Raw genomic sequence first — 14,625 nt, 5'->3', positions numbered from 1 at the left:
AATATAGTATTAATGGCACTATACTGTAAATTACTGAGGAGGAAAGGGATCAAGGAGTCACTATTTCAGATGACTTAAAGGCAGGTAAGCAATGTAACAAGGCAATGAGGAAGGCTAGTCAGATGCTTGGCTGCATTGGGAGAGGAATCAGCAGCAGAAAGAAAGAAGTAATAATTCCACTGTATAGGTCATTGGTGCGGCCTCATCTAGAATACTGTGTTCAATTCTGGAGGCCATATCTTCAAAAGGATATTAATACATTAGAAACTGTACAAAGGAGGGCAACTAAAATGGTGCATGGCCTACATCACAAAACATACCCAGAAAGACTAAGAAATCTCAATATGTATAGTTTGGAGAAGAGAAGGGAAAGGGGGGACATGATAGAAACTTTCAAATATATCAGGGGTTTTACCAAAATCCAGGAGGGAAACATTCTCCAAATGAAGAGAAGCAATAGGACACGAGGACATGCACTGAGACTGGAGGGAGGTTCTGGGGAAATTTGAGGAAAAATTACTTCACAGAAAGGGTAGTGGACAAGTGGAACAGCCTCCCATCAGAGGTGGTAGAGGATAAGAGAGTAGAGCAATGTAAACATGCATGGGATAGACATAAGGATATCCTTACACAGAAGTAAGGATCAAATACGTTTTGAGATAAAAATATGGTTAAAAAAAGGGGCAGACTAGATGGGCCAAGTGGTTCTTATTAGAGATGTGCGGCGGGCACTTTTTGTGTTTTGGTTCTTATTACCCGCTCGTGTTTTGGGTTGGTTTTGCCAAAACCACCCTTTCGTGTTTTGATTTTGGTTTTGGATCTGGCTGATTTAAAAAAAACCCATAAAAACAGCTACAATCACAGAATTTGGGGGTAATGTTGATCCTACAGTATTATTAACCTCAATAACATTAATCTCCACTCATTTCCAGTCTATTTTGACCACCTCACACCTCACAATATTGTTCACCAACATAGGCCAAACCCTGGCTGGCTAAACTAAGCAACAGAGCATCGGCACAAACACACAGCAGTTATTTCTGTTTAAAAATGTTTTACAAATTAGTATTGTATTAGCAATAACCAATCAAACCAATAGAAAACAATCCAACACAGACATTTCTTCAGAATCGTGTGTACAATATCATTGCTATGAAGTAGTTACCAAACAGCAAAAAAAACAAACTAAACCATGTGTAAAATAGCAACAGTGGACATTGATGCCCCCTACACAAGTGCACATTCCCCCAGCACATGCCTATTCTCAGTGCCCAGTCTGTACCTCCCTCCTGGGGGCCCTGGCTCACTGATGACTGGCACCCTGTGCCCATGTAAAGCCCCAATCAGCCATTTTGTCGAGCAGCTCCCCAAATTCTCCCTAATCACAAAAAACAGCATTCTGTACCTGCGTAGGACAGTGCGGAATACTTTGGGACACACAGTTAAATATTGACCAGGTTACAGTGCTGGTCGGATACAGTGCGGGTCAGACACAGTGCAGGTTACAGTGCAGGTTGGATACAAAGCGGGTCGGGTACAATGCAGGTTACAGTGTGGGTCAGATACAGTGCAGGTGGATACAAGGCAGGTCGGATACAGTGTAGATGGAATTCATTGCGGGTTGTATATAGTGCAGATCGCACACAATGCAAGTCGGATACAGTGCTGGTCAGAGTGCGGGTTGGATATAGTGCGCGTTGGCTACAGCGCAATGTCAGATACAGTTTAAGATACAGTGCAGGTCGGATACAGTGCAGGTCAGAGTGTGGGTTGGATACATTGTGAGTTGTATATATTGTGGGTCAGATACAGCGTGGGACGGATAAAGTGCAGGTTACAGTGTGGGTCAAATACAGTGTGGGTTGGATACAGCGCAGGTTGAATACAGTGTGGGTTGGATACAGCGCAGGTCAAATACAGTGTTGGTTGGATACAGTGCGGGTCGAATACAATGCGTGTCGGGTGCACTGTAGGTCGGATACAGCACGGGTTTCAGTGCAGGTCAAATACAATGTGGGTCGGATACAGTGTTGGTCAGATACAACATGGGTTACAGTGCAGGTCGGATACAGTGCAGGTTAGATACACCAATAGTGCACTTACTGTGACAGAGGGTCCTCAGTGCGGGGTTGTCAGCGGTGTTTTCAGTGTGGTGGTGCCAGCAGTGTCGGCACTGCATTAATGCCTGCGGTGTCTGCAATGGTGGGAGTCCTGGAGGTGTCCTCAGTGCAGGAGTGCTGGCAGTGTCCTCAGTGCAGGGGTGTTGGCAGTGTTGGCAATGCGGGAGTCCCGGAGTTGTCCTTAGTGCAGGAGTTCTGGCAGAGTCCTCAGTGCAGGTGTGCCAGCAGTGTTGGCAATGCGGTAGTGCTGGAGATGTCCTCAGTGCAGGAATTCAGGGGTGCCGGCAGTGTCGGCAAGGTGGGAGTGCCGGAAGTGTCCTCGTGCAGGGGTGCCTGCAGTGTCGGCAGTGTGGGAGGTGTCCTTAGTGCGGGAGTGCTGGCAGTGTCCTCCGTGCAGGGGTGCTGGCAGTGTTGGCAATGCGGGAGTGCTAGAGGTGTCCTCAGTGCAGGAGTTCAGGGATGTGGCAGTGTGGGAGTGCCGGAAGTGTCCTCAGTGCAGGGGTGCTGGCAGTGTCGGCAATGCGGGAGTGCTGGAAGTGTCCTCAGTGCAGGAGTTCAGGGGTGCTGCTTGTTTCAGCAGTATGAGAGTGCTGGAAGTGTCCTCTGTGCAGGGGTGCCGGCAGTGTCAGCAGTGCGGGAGTGTCAGCAGTGCGGGTGGCGGTGGCGGCAGTGGCGGCAGTGTGGGCGGTGGTTGTGGCAGTGCGGGCGGCGGCACTTTTAGCGCTGTGGGGGCATACATCTTGGGGCCATTGTAGCCTATGGGGAAACGCTGATTGGCTGAGAGCCGTGACAGACCTCTCTCAGCCAATCAGTGGCCTTTTATAGGTTACTATGGAGACCAGCTTCCGAGGCAAAACCTCAGGATCCGACAGTGGAATCCTGAGGTTTTGCCTCGATTGGGGATCCGGGGCAGACAGGGACATCCGAGCTGTGGCTCGGATCACACTGGATCCCCTAGGTTCGGGGGGGTTCAGTTCTCTGAGAACTGAACCCGCTCATCTCTAGTTCTTATCTGCCATCAAATTCTATGTTTCTACGTTTGTTTTTGTATATTTTATTTGTACACATCTTTATTTGAAGCATTAGATCAGCATAGAGGAAGATGAGAGAATGTACATTACATTAGTACAGGCTGTGTACAACAACACATATTTTATTTACAGTATATAGGCAATGGGGCTACATTTATTTTTTCCCTTGGCACTCACCAAATAGGGTGGGCATGGTGAGGCCAATGCTATGGGCAGCTGTAGGTAGGGGGACCAGAATGGCTTGTCCAGGAATGACGGTTAGTATCACGGCCTTGGCAGGAAGGGAAGGTTCTGAAGTATGACCTGCCATTTTACCGCATATTTGGCAGCAATTGTTAAGTAGCCGCCTATTACATCCGACAACTTATATAAAAAAATGTGAAACAAATCAGGAAGATTAGTTGCAGTGACTCGTGTGTTAAAAGTCATTATTTTGTGATTTTCAGGTGATTTAGCATTTTGTGTATCAGGCACAGGGGGTGTGATTCGATCAGTTACTCAGACATGCGGGGGGACGCCCAGCACAGGGCTAGTCCGCCCTGCATGTAAGGCCACCCCCTTCCATGCAGGGGTACAAAAGCATCGCACGGCGGCGATGCTTTTGCACCTGACAAGTAGCTCCCTGCGAGAGCAGCCTAGTGGCGCTGACAGGCGGCTACCCCAGGTCACAGCAGCTGCATGTTACGTCACGCAGCCGCCGCGGCCTGCCCCTGCAACGGTCCGGACACGCCTGCGTTATCCGGACCGCGCCCCAGCCCCTCCCACCCCGCAACCAGCAGAGGCAATCGCAGGACAGGCAGAGGCGATCGCAGGACAGGCAGAGGTGATCGCAGGACAGGCAGAGGCGATCGCAGGACAGGCAGAGGCGATCACAGGACAGGCAGAGGCGATCGCAGGACAGGCAGAGGCGATCACAGGACAGGCAGAGGCGATCACAGGACAGGCAGAGGCGATCGCAGGACAGGCAGAGGCGGTCACAGGACAGGCAGAGGCGATCACAGGACAGGCAGAGGCGATAGCAGGACAGGCAGAGGCGATCGCAGGACAGGCAGAGGCGATCACAGGACAGGCAGAGGCAATCGCAGTACAGGCAGAGGCGATAGCAGGACAGGCAGAGGCGATCACAGGACAGGCAGAGGCGATAGCAGGACAGGCAGAGGCGATCGCAGGACAGGCAGAGGCGATCACAGGACAGGCAGAGGCGATCACAGGACAGGCAGAGGCGATAGCAGGACAGGCAGAGGCGATCACAGGACAGGCAGAGGCGATAGCAGGACAGGCAGAGGCGATCACAGGACAGGCAGAGGCGATAGCAGGACAGGCAGAGGCGATCACAGGACAGGCAGAGGCGATCACAGGACAGGCAGAGGCGATAGCAGGACAGGCAGAGGCGATCACAGGACAGGCAGAGGCGATCACAGGACAGGCAGAGGCGATCACAGGACAGGCAGAGGCGATAGCAGGACAGGCAGAGGCGATTGCAGCTCTGAGATGCTTTTAAGCATTTCACTGGGCCTCCCGTGGTGTGCATGCGCACTCCCCAAAGGGCTTCAGACTGCAAATCCAGTCTGAATTAGGCCCACGGGGCACTGTGAGGTGGGGGGGGGGGGCTTTTCTGGACCTGTGGGAGGGGATTCAGTTACTTATTATTCATTAGCAGTTTCTTATATAGCGCAGCAAATTCCGTTGCTCTTTACAATTGGAAACAACAGTGATCAAACAAAACTGGGTAATAACAGACAGACATAGAGGTAGGAGGGCCCTGCTCGCAAGCTTACATTCTAAAAGGAAACAGGCATTGATACACAAGGATAGGTGCTATCTATTGTAGAGTCATCCGCCAGATTGCAGAGGTTCTAGGTGGGCTGTATGATAAGGTCACACAGTGATGTTGGCCCAGGATCAGAAGTATGGGAAAGTGAAGAAAGATAAAATATGTGGAGGATATGTGCGGACTGTACAGTGGGGATATAATTGGATAGGAAAGCTTATGAAGGTTGAGTGAGCGGTTCTTGAAGGTTTGGAGACTAGCGGTAAGTCTTATTGTGCGTGGGAGGGCATTCCACAGAGTGGGTGCAGCCCGAAGAAAGTCCTGTAATCATGCATGGGAGTGAGTAATGAGTGTGGATGAGAGACGCAGGTCTTGTGCAGAGCGGAGAGGTCGGGTTGGGAGATATTATGAGATGAGAGAAGTGATGTACATTGGTGTAGTTTGGTTAATAGCCTTGTGTGTGAGTAAAAGTATTTTATATTGAATACGGTAGAATACAGGTAACCAATGGAGGGACTGACAGAGCGGATCTGCAGACGATGAACGTCTAGCGAGGAAGATTACCCTCGCAGCTGCAGTCAGAATGGATTGTAGTGGTAGGCTTTCCATACTATCCCTTTATAACGGGACACACATGAATTACACAGGTTCTGGGGCTGGCTGACTTCAAGTCTGCATGTCACCTGGTTTTAATCAGCCACAGAACCTGTGTAATCCATGAGCGTCCTGATTTACAGGGATAGTATGGTACGCCTATGCAGTGGTGAGAGTCTGTAAGACCAGTAAGGTGACAATTGCAATTGTCAATGCGGGAGATAATGTCTCTCTCAGCTTCGTGGCCCATGGGGGGAGGGGAGCGGGAAAATACCTCCGTGATTTGGTCCCACCTCTAGTACCCAGGCGCCATTCATTTCTCAATGGCCCTGATCAGGCTACTTGCAACTCGCCCCCTCCCCCTTCCCTCCCTTTGGAGGTTGCTGGATGATGCTCAGCCTCCGGGTATACACCGTATACAGAGTTGTTCTGTTTTACCAGCATCCATGGCAGAGATTAGTCAGTAATCCCTTCGGATCACCGGAGTTATTTTCTTCTTTCTGCCCCGTCTTTAAGCAGAACCACTACAATGTATATTTATTATATGATCCCGCGCCTCCCGGCTGATACTGGAAGATTGAATGAAGCCATAGTAGAGCGCTGTAAAACATTTCTCAGGCAGGAACACAGAATCGTGATTGCCCCTTTTTGTTCCTGGAGAAAAAGAAAGAGCCAGCCCCAGTGTATGAGGTGCAGCTCCCCTTACCGGGAGGTTGGAGAACTGTTGTTTAAATACAACTCCGTAAAAATAAAGTAACCGGAACCCTATTCCATAGGCCGGTGCGAGAGAGTACATGGGGACCCTGCTGGACTAGATGGATGTGTGATATATACATCCAGTATAGAGGGACATTACACCTTCCTGCCACTTACAGATAATCTCTACTACAGTATAATCATTTCTGTTCCCTCTGTTCCACCCACGCGTTTCACAATGTCTCTCTAATTTTATTTTTAATTTCAATGTATTCTGCTTTCGTTCTTGTAATTCTGACCCTTTCATGACACACGTAACAGAAATACATACATGTACAGTGTGTTGTGATGCTCTATACATGCTCCATACACATACACAGTGCACTGTGGACACGCACAAACTTCCCAGACCTGCAGAACGACTGCCCTGTGATCTCAGTGCTGCTCACTAACAAATCTGAGGTCCAGATTTATCAAGCCTCGGAGAGTGATAAATAGCACGGTGATGACGTACCAGCCAATCAGCTCCTAACTGCCATGTTACAGACTGCGTTTGACACCTAGGTGCTGCTTGGTTGGTACTCTATCATCGTGCCATGTATCACTCTCGGAAGCTTGATAAATCTGGGCCTGAGTTACTACAGTTGGAGTGCGCAGGAGCAATCCGCTGTGCACTTATACCCCTTTCACATCGCAAAAATAACCCAGCATCACTGTGCGATGTGAAAAGGGCCACGGAGAATTCCCGGGTCACCTGCAGGGCTGTTTCTAGCCAATTTGGCTCCCAGTGCGAGATTTAAAAATGCGCCCCCCATGACATAAAAAAAATGTGCACCCCCCCCCCACACACACCTAGATAAAAAACAACAACTTGTGCGCGTGTGAGAGGTGCGGCTGCGGTGCGTGTAGTGCCTGCTGCCGTGCAGGTGTAGACTCGGTACTCACCAGGCGCCGCTCTCTCTCACCTTCAGGTACCAGAACCTTCAACGGACCTGGCAACTCTTCCGTCGGACCCGGACACGACGACCTAGGAGGAAGGAGATTTCTGAGTGCTGTCCTCCGGACTGTGGGCCGAAACGCCCTCCGACCTAAAGAAAAATAGTGCTTTCGGGCTAGGTGAGGGTCATCCCAGGCGTCCGCCTCAGAGCCCGAATTTCACCTATTGGCACTCTCGCGCCAGGTGGAAATTCTAACTTGCACCGGCGTGCAAGGCTCACCGTTGCCCTGAAGGAAGGGAGATAGATAGGGACACACAGAAGGAACACACAGACAGATGTTACTCACCGTCCTACGTCTTGTACTCCGATCTTCTCCACTTACAGGTCCCTGTAAGGAGGCAAGGAGAGAAACAGCCGTGCAGGGCCTAACTCTAATCTAGTGTGCGTCCGCTACACTAACTGCATAACAAAGCCCTCAAACTGGCCTAAGTGTAAGTGGTGCGACACAACTATGCACAAACTCTATAACAACATTTTGCCCTGCACGGTAACAACACACACATCGGAAATACAACATAAAACGGTGCTGTCCCTTTTTAATCCCTACCTGCCGTTGGAAGGGGGTGGGCACCGCACGGCCTACCCACCTCCTGTGCCTTCCCTTATGTGGGCCTCAGGCCTGACTGCCTAAATACCTCAGGGTGGCCCGAGCCTAGTGCCCAGTGCCACCTTTATTCACCTTGGGGGGGTACTTACTCGCTGGGCCTAGCGCCCCCTGACTGCGCCCAGGCCGGAGGCATGACTTCACCCACGGGCCTAGCGCCCGCCTATCTTATTGCCCGTTGGGTGACCTGGGCCTTGTGCCCAGGGTCACCTTAATATTCCCTAATTGCCAAAAATACACTAGGGCCTAACGCCCTCTAATGCCCACAGGCCTATTGCCTGATTTGCCCCCGGGCCTAGTGCCCGCCTAACTGGTGCCACAGGGGTAGGGTGGCTTGGGCCTAATGCCCAAACCACCTAATCAAATATTGGCCCCCAAACTCCTAGCTGCGCCACAGGCCTAGTGCCTGAATTGTGCCCTCGGACCTAATGCCCGTCCCTGGTGGTCGAGGGAGGAAGAGGGGAGGGGGTGAAGGTTGCCTCACCGAGGCCTCACCTGCTCCAGGGAACTCCAGCGTCCTCTTCTGCCGCTGACCCGTCCTGGCCAGCGGCGTCGCCTCCGCTGCTCCGCGTCCAGCCGCCGCTGGACATCTTCTTCCCGGAGCCCGACCGCTGACCTCCTCCTCGCGCTCTTCCGCGCGCGCGCTGGCCTCCGCTCCCGCCCGTCGCGTCTTCTTCTCTTCTTCTCCCGCCCGGCGTCCTCTTCTGCCTTCGCGCCCCCGCGCGCGGCCTTTTCTTCAGGCTCCCGCCCGGCGTCTGCCGTCAGACGCCGGGGGCGGGGCCTATGACGCGGCGAGCACCGATTGGCTCGCCGCGCCCCTCTGTGATTGGCCGGCGCCCCGCAAGCCGCGATTGGCTCGCTGGAGGCGCCGGATTCAAAAAGCCGCGGGCGGCGCTTCTGATTGGCGGCCCGAGCGGCGCCAAGTTTAAAGCGCCGCCGCGCCGCTCCCCGCAGCCGACAGCCTGGTGCAGGGAAACATCCGATCCCTGCACCAGACACCCGCCGCCGCACACTCAGCGCTGGGGACAGACAAGCTGCCCCAGCGCTGCCCCCAGCTAGGGACAGCAACACGGATGTGCCCACAGGGCACATCTTTACACGCGCACCCGGCAAGGGGGCGTGTCCTCATCTAAATGGATGTGGCCTCGTCTGAAAAGACTACCTCACAATCCAGTTTTTGACCCTGCTCCAACAGATCACGACCGGAAAAAAAATTCTACCATATTAAGCCCCACACAGTAATGCCCCCTGCACCATATTATGCCACACACTGCAATGCCCTTGATACATTAAATCCCCACACTACGGCAGGCAAGAGTCCCCATTTCACACATTACGGCAGGTGTCCCCATTTTACACAGAGAGAGAGAGAGAATACTTACAGAGGCGATTACCGCTCTTCGGCTCGCCTCACCAGTCGCTCCTCGCGCCGGCCTTTCCCTCTTCCTAACTTGGATCCCCCTCTGTACTCCGCTCGGGGGGGGGGCGAGTTTCGCGGAGTGATGGGATTGCGTCGTGACGTAACGACGCAACCGCGTCATTCCGTGAAACTCCGCCCCCCGAGCGGGTTACTCGGGGAGAAATAGGAGGGGGAGCAGGGAGCCACAGTTAGTGCCGCGGCGGGCGCCCAGTGCGGTTGCACTGCTCGCCTCCCCCAAGAAACGGCCCTGGTCACCTGACCCAGTAATTCAACCCGGGTTATAAGAAGGGTTATTCCCAGGTTGAATACCGGGTCAGTGGCAGTGTAAACGGGTTCCCGGCTCGATGCGACTCGTGACCCGTTTAGTACATGTGGGGGAGATGTACTAAGCCTGAAAAGTGATAAATTTCACAGTGATAAACTGCCAGCCAATCAGCTCCTAACTAGCATGTCATTGGCTGTGTTTGAAAAATGACAGTTAGGAGCCAATTGGCTGGTACTTCATCACTGTGATATTTATCACTTTTCAAGGCTTAGTACATCTGGCCCAGGGAGAGGCGGCGTGGAGATGAGCTCATCTCCCAGCGCCGCATCCGCCCCCCGCCGCTATGGCAACCGGCCCGGCATATTGCCTGGTCGAGAAGCCAGCGCTTAGGCTCCATTGGAGATGTGAAAGGGGCTTTTCTGTCCTATCCATCCCTCACACAGAACGTCAGCATTGGTGCAGTGCACAACGCCAGCGCATTTTTTGCAGGTATTTGTCACGATGTTGCAACCACCGAAGTACGGAGGAAGCGCTGCAATAATTCCGCCCCATCCGTTATAAATCAGTAGTGTTGTAGATACACACACGGGTCCAGTAACGCACTCAGGAATGTGACCGTGTTATGTGTAACAGATAATCCGTTTCCCAATATTGTTACTGTAATCACCGCGTCATCAATAAACGAGAACTACTATAAGGTACAGGGGCACAAAATATTCAATGAAATCTGATTTCCTTCCTGAGCCCGCATCTACCGTCCTGTGGCACTGAGACATGTAGTGTTATGTAACACGTAATGAAAAGACGCAGGCGTCTGCAGTGTAGTACATACAGGTTCATAAATAATTGTGCAGCTGCGCTCATACCTAATAGATCACTGGTATTCAACAGGCAGCCATGCAGCTACTGTGGAACTACACATCTCAGCATGCCCTGCCATTGCCATAAGAGCAGGCTAAAAGTGTGACAGGGCATGCTGGGATGTGTGGTTCCACAGCAGCTGGGGTGCCACAAGTTGAATACCACTGACATTTCTCATATTTCAGGTTTATAGACTGTATATCTGTCATGCAGACGTCTTCGCCTGTCTCCTGTCTGGGGTGTTCTCTTACTAGAATGTCTCCAAACTTTGAAAAATGGGAAGAAAAAAGAAGGCTCTTGTGTGGGCGCACTCTTGTAGAAGAAGTAAATTTGATATAATAATTGAGATGGAATATTTAAAACATAACTTTTATTGACATTCTTATGATATAGAGTTCTTCCCTGAGATCTGTCCTTCAAAATGCAAGATAGAAAGCATCTTTGTAAATAAAATGTTCTGGTCTCTTATTGGTAAAGAGTGTGTGGAAGGGTTGTAGACATTAAATGGTCATACCCCCATTCCCCTTGACCAGTACAGAATTGCTGTATTAATGGAACCACAGGGTGGTCAAGACACAATGATATATAGGGCTATGCTCTTTGGCTATAAGAGATTAGGGTAATGATCAGAAGTCATTCCTCTAAAAGCGATACAGAGAATTAGCATACACATATCAAGATTCTAGAAAATGAAAAATAGAAAATAATGAACATCACGAAAACAGTGCCAATGACCATTATATTTTAAACACCGAGATGGGAAAATAGGATTTAGAGATTGCTGAATAGAAAAAATTGGTGATACTGCTGTTGGTGTTGATATCGCATAAGTGAGGAAAATCCTGCTCTACAACACCAGGTATTCGCAGGTGGTCTCCCTTCCTGATACTGACCTGGCCCAACGCTGTTTAGCTTCCAAGATCAGACGAGATCGGGCGCTGGCAGCGTGGTATGGTAGTAGAGAATTTTATGTGAACACCAATGAGAGTGCACCTATTTAAGAATGCTGAAATTTTAGAGAGACCGACAGTAAAGTGATAGAGAAAGAATCGTGGAAATATGTGGATCTGCTTTCCACGTTAGACCCGATTCCAAAATTCCCACTCACGTGGTGCAATGTTCCGGGAATCGTGAATGAGAGTCCACGAAATTGGTGATCTCGGGAAGATGAGGTTGTCAGGATTGGCACTGTTGATTGCAATCAAAGAAATCCCTGACTGCTACGTATGTTGTGGTTTGTCCAAACAAATAATTAATAGTAATGGATACTAGATGCAAAAAATGGATATGAAGTCACACTAGTAGCAAAATTGTTTGAATCTAGAATAGAGGTTTAGAATCTATCAAATTACATACTGAAATGTCAAATCCAACATAACTGACAAATATGAGAGGTATGCTATTCATATTCATATGTCAGTTGCTGAGGAGACAGAAGCGAGAAGAAGAAACATTTGAATCCAAAATAACAGGCAAAATTAATATGTATCTGTTAATCATGTGCATTAACTAATGAATCTTAGGATATTTGCCGCTTGACCTCAGACAAGGTGCTAAGTGCTTGATAAATCTGAGAGGTATATGCTATTCATGTTCATATATCAATTGCTGAGGAGACAGAAGTAAAAAGCAAGAAGAAAAAACATTGAAGAATAACAAGCAAAAGTAATAGGTATATGTTAATCATATGCATTAACTAATGAATCTTTGGATATTTGCAGCTTAACCTCAGACAAGATGCTAAATGCTTGGTATGCTATAAGGACCCCTGAAAAGTTGCCACCGTGATACACATTGAATGTGGAATAATTCAGGCAGTTCTGCCTGGGTTTGCAGTGGAAGTTGCTATCCGTGGCATACTGCCACAAGATAGTGGGGCTTACGGTTTCACCAGGGAGATGAGAGAGCCATGGAGAGCAAGCAGATAAATGAGGCTGATGCCAAGATGAGGTTGTGTCGACGAGACCCCTTTGCTGGATGCGGAAAACGCGTTTCGCCCTAAGGCTTGTTCACTTCCGGGTTCCGTATGGTCCGGTGTGGGGAGCGGGCTTTTATGTCAGCAGAAGGTCAGACTGACCAATCAGGAGGTGTCGGATGACAGTTGTAATTACTGCCCGTGTGAGCGGTTGCTAAGAGACCGCGGTAGCGACGCTATGACGACAAATCCGGAGGACTGAAGGTAATCAAAAATCGCGAGATCGCGGACGCCATTTTGGATGTGGGAATAATGTGACATAAGTTGATGGCACATACTCGGGTTAATAGAATTAAATTGCTTGGCTGTAAAGTAAGGTGGCAATATGATAGAAATGAGATACAACATGAATCTAGGAGAAATATAAGACTTGACAGGGGGATAGAGGTTGTTAGAGTGAGAAAGGTATGTCTGAGACGAGCAAAAGGGAGCGGAGGGTTGGATATAGGTGATTAAAAGATCGCGATATCGTGGACGCCATCTTGGAAGTGGGAATGATGTGACTTGAAAAAATTGGCACTTGTTGCTGTTATAGTGAATATTAAACAGAACTTGATAAGGAGGATAGCGGTTTGTTGATGTGGGCAAAATAGACCAAATGCATTGGAATGGATGGGTGGATAGATGAAAGGCATGCCTGGATTATTGTTGGAACGGCAATAGGGAAAGGGGGAAGTGTGTGGGGGAATAGGATGAAAGATGTGGGTACCTAGAAGGAAGGGGGAATGGAACAGGTGTGGTGATGGGAGGGGAGAGGGGGAGGTATAGAAAGGGGCTGGTAAGATGGAGAGTGGTGACAGTGAACAGGAGTGGGGTGGACTGGGAGTGAGGATGGATGATGGAAAGGAGGAAGTAGGTGGGGGAAAATGGGAGAAATGGTGGGATGAATGGGGTGGTAGGGGAGAGAAATGAAATGTTGGGGGCGGGGGGGGGGGGGGGGGAGGGGGGGGGAGGGGGTTTTGGGGGGTGTTTGGGTTTGAGAGGAGGGGAAGGTAAAAGGTGGGAAAGAAGGGATGGAGAATAATTAGTTGGGAGCTAGTGTGTTATGCGGGGGGTGTTAATGGTTGGGGGTGGTGGGGATGGGTGGACTGTTGTTAGTGAAAAGCGGGGGAGGGAAAAAGTAGTGCATGTAGAGACAAGGGGGGTTGGGAAATATTAGGGGGTGTGCTGGAGGACCTGGGGTGAGGATGAAGCAGTGGGGGGGAAATGGTGGGTAGTGAATGATTGTGAAGAATTGCTGAAAAGGAGATGTGACATAGTGTCAGCGTATCCATTGTTGGTACATTGAAAGGTAACCATATATACATGCGATTGCACAAAAGGGCAAATATGCATGTGTGAGGGTAAACTTATTAAAATCAAAAAAATTAAAATGTTGTTATTTATCTAAAAATATATAAATGACAAGTGAAAAACAGGTGAGACATTTTTTACAGAAAAACTCCATAATTGATGGTTTCATTAAGACCGAAAGGTTTCAGGCTGTTTAGACGAAAGATCCATTCACTCTCCTTTTTGAATAGTTCTTTGGTTATGTCTCCTCCCCGTATTCCAAGATGTATCCGATCTAAGCAGAAGGTCTTGAAACCTTTGATGGATCCTTTGTGGACAGAATTGAAATGTCTCGCTACTGATGTAAGCTGTTTCATTCGTTTGAGATCTCTGGAGGCATTGCGGATGTTTCCCAGGTGTTCTAATATTCTTTCCTTCCATTTGCGTGTAGTCATGCCTACATACTTTAGATTACACTCACAAGTTATGCAATATATCACAGCCTGCGTATTACAGTTAAAAAAGTGTTGTAACTTGACCAACTGGTCAAACCTGTCAGTGACCGTGTTGGTTTGCAGGATCTGAGGGCATGATTTGCAATGTCCGCAAGGGAAGGAACCTGTGATAGAAGGTTTTTTTGTGTTTGAGGAAATCAGATGGCTGTGCACTAGATGGTCTTTCATATTTTTTGATCTGCGCCAGCTCATTTGTAGTGGAGAGTCAAAAAGAGGTGCCAAATCTGGGTCCAGTTGTAAGATGGGAAGATGTCTGGTTATAGCTCCCTTCAGCTTCCTCCATTCAGGACAGAAAGTCCCAATGAAGCGAATGGTATCTTCCTGCTCAGTACTCTTGCATTTCTTTCCAAAAATCAAATTCTCTCTCTTGGTTGCTGCAGTGGCAGTGTATGCCCGTTTGAGTGAGCGTCTGCTGTAGCCTCTATCCAGGAGACGGTTAGTGAGTTCCAAACTCTTGGTTTTGAAAGTAGAGTCTTCTGAGCAGTTACGTCTCAGGCGTAAAT

At 49.4% G+C, this 14,625-nt stretch overlaps 1 protein-coding gene and 1 pseudogene across 1 annotated transcript in view; one reads left to right on the top strand and one right to left on the bottom strand.

The window, feature by feature from the left end:
• Nucleotides 1-14,625, top strand: part of USH2A (usherin) — a 1,656,840-nt gene that overhangs the window by 998,664 nt on the left and 643,551 nt on the right. The window lies entirely within an intron of this gene.
• LOC134913734 (5S ribosomal RNA) lies at nt 11,205-11,323 on the bottom strand (annotated as a pseudogene).

The sequence above is a fragment of the Pseudophryne corroboree genome, chromosome 4 (assembly GCF_028390025.1).
Source record: "Pseudophryne corroboree isolate aPseCor3 chromosome 4, aPseCor3.hap2, whole genome shotgun sequence".
NCBI lineage: Eukaryota > Metazoa > Chordata > Amphibia > Anura > Myobatrachidae > Pseudophryne > Pseudophryne corroboree.
This window is presented reverse-complemented; position numbering and strand designations above follow the sequence as displayed.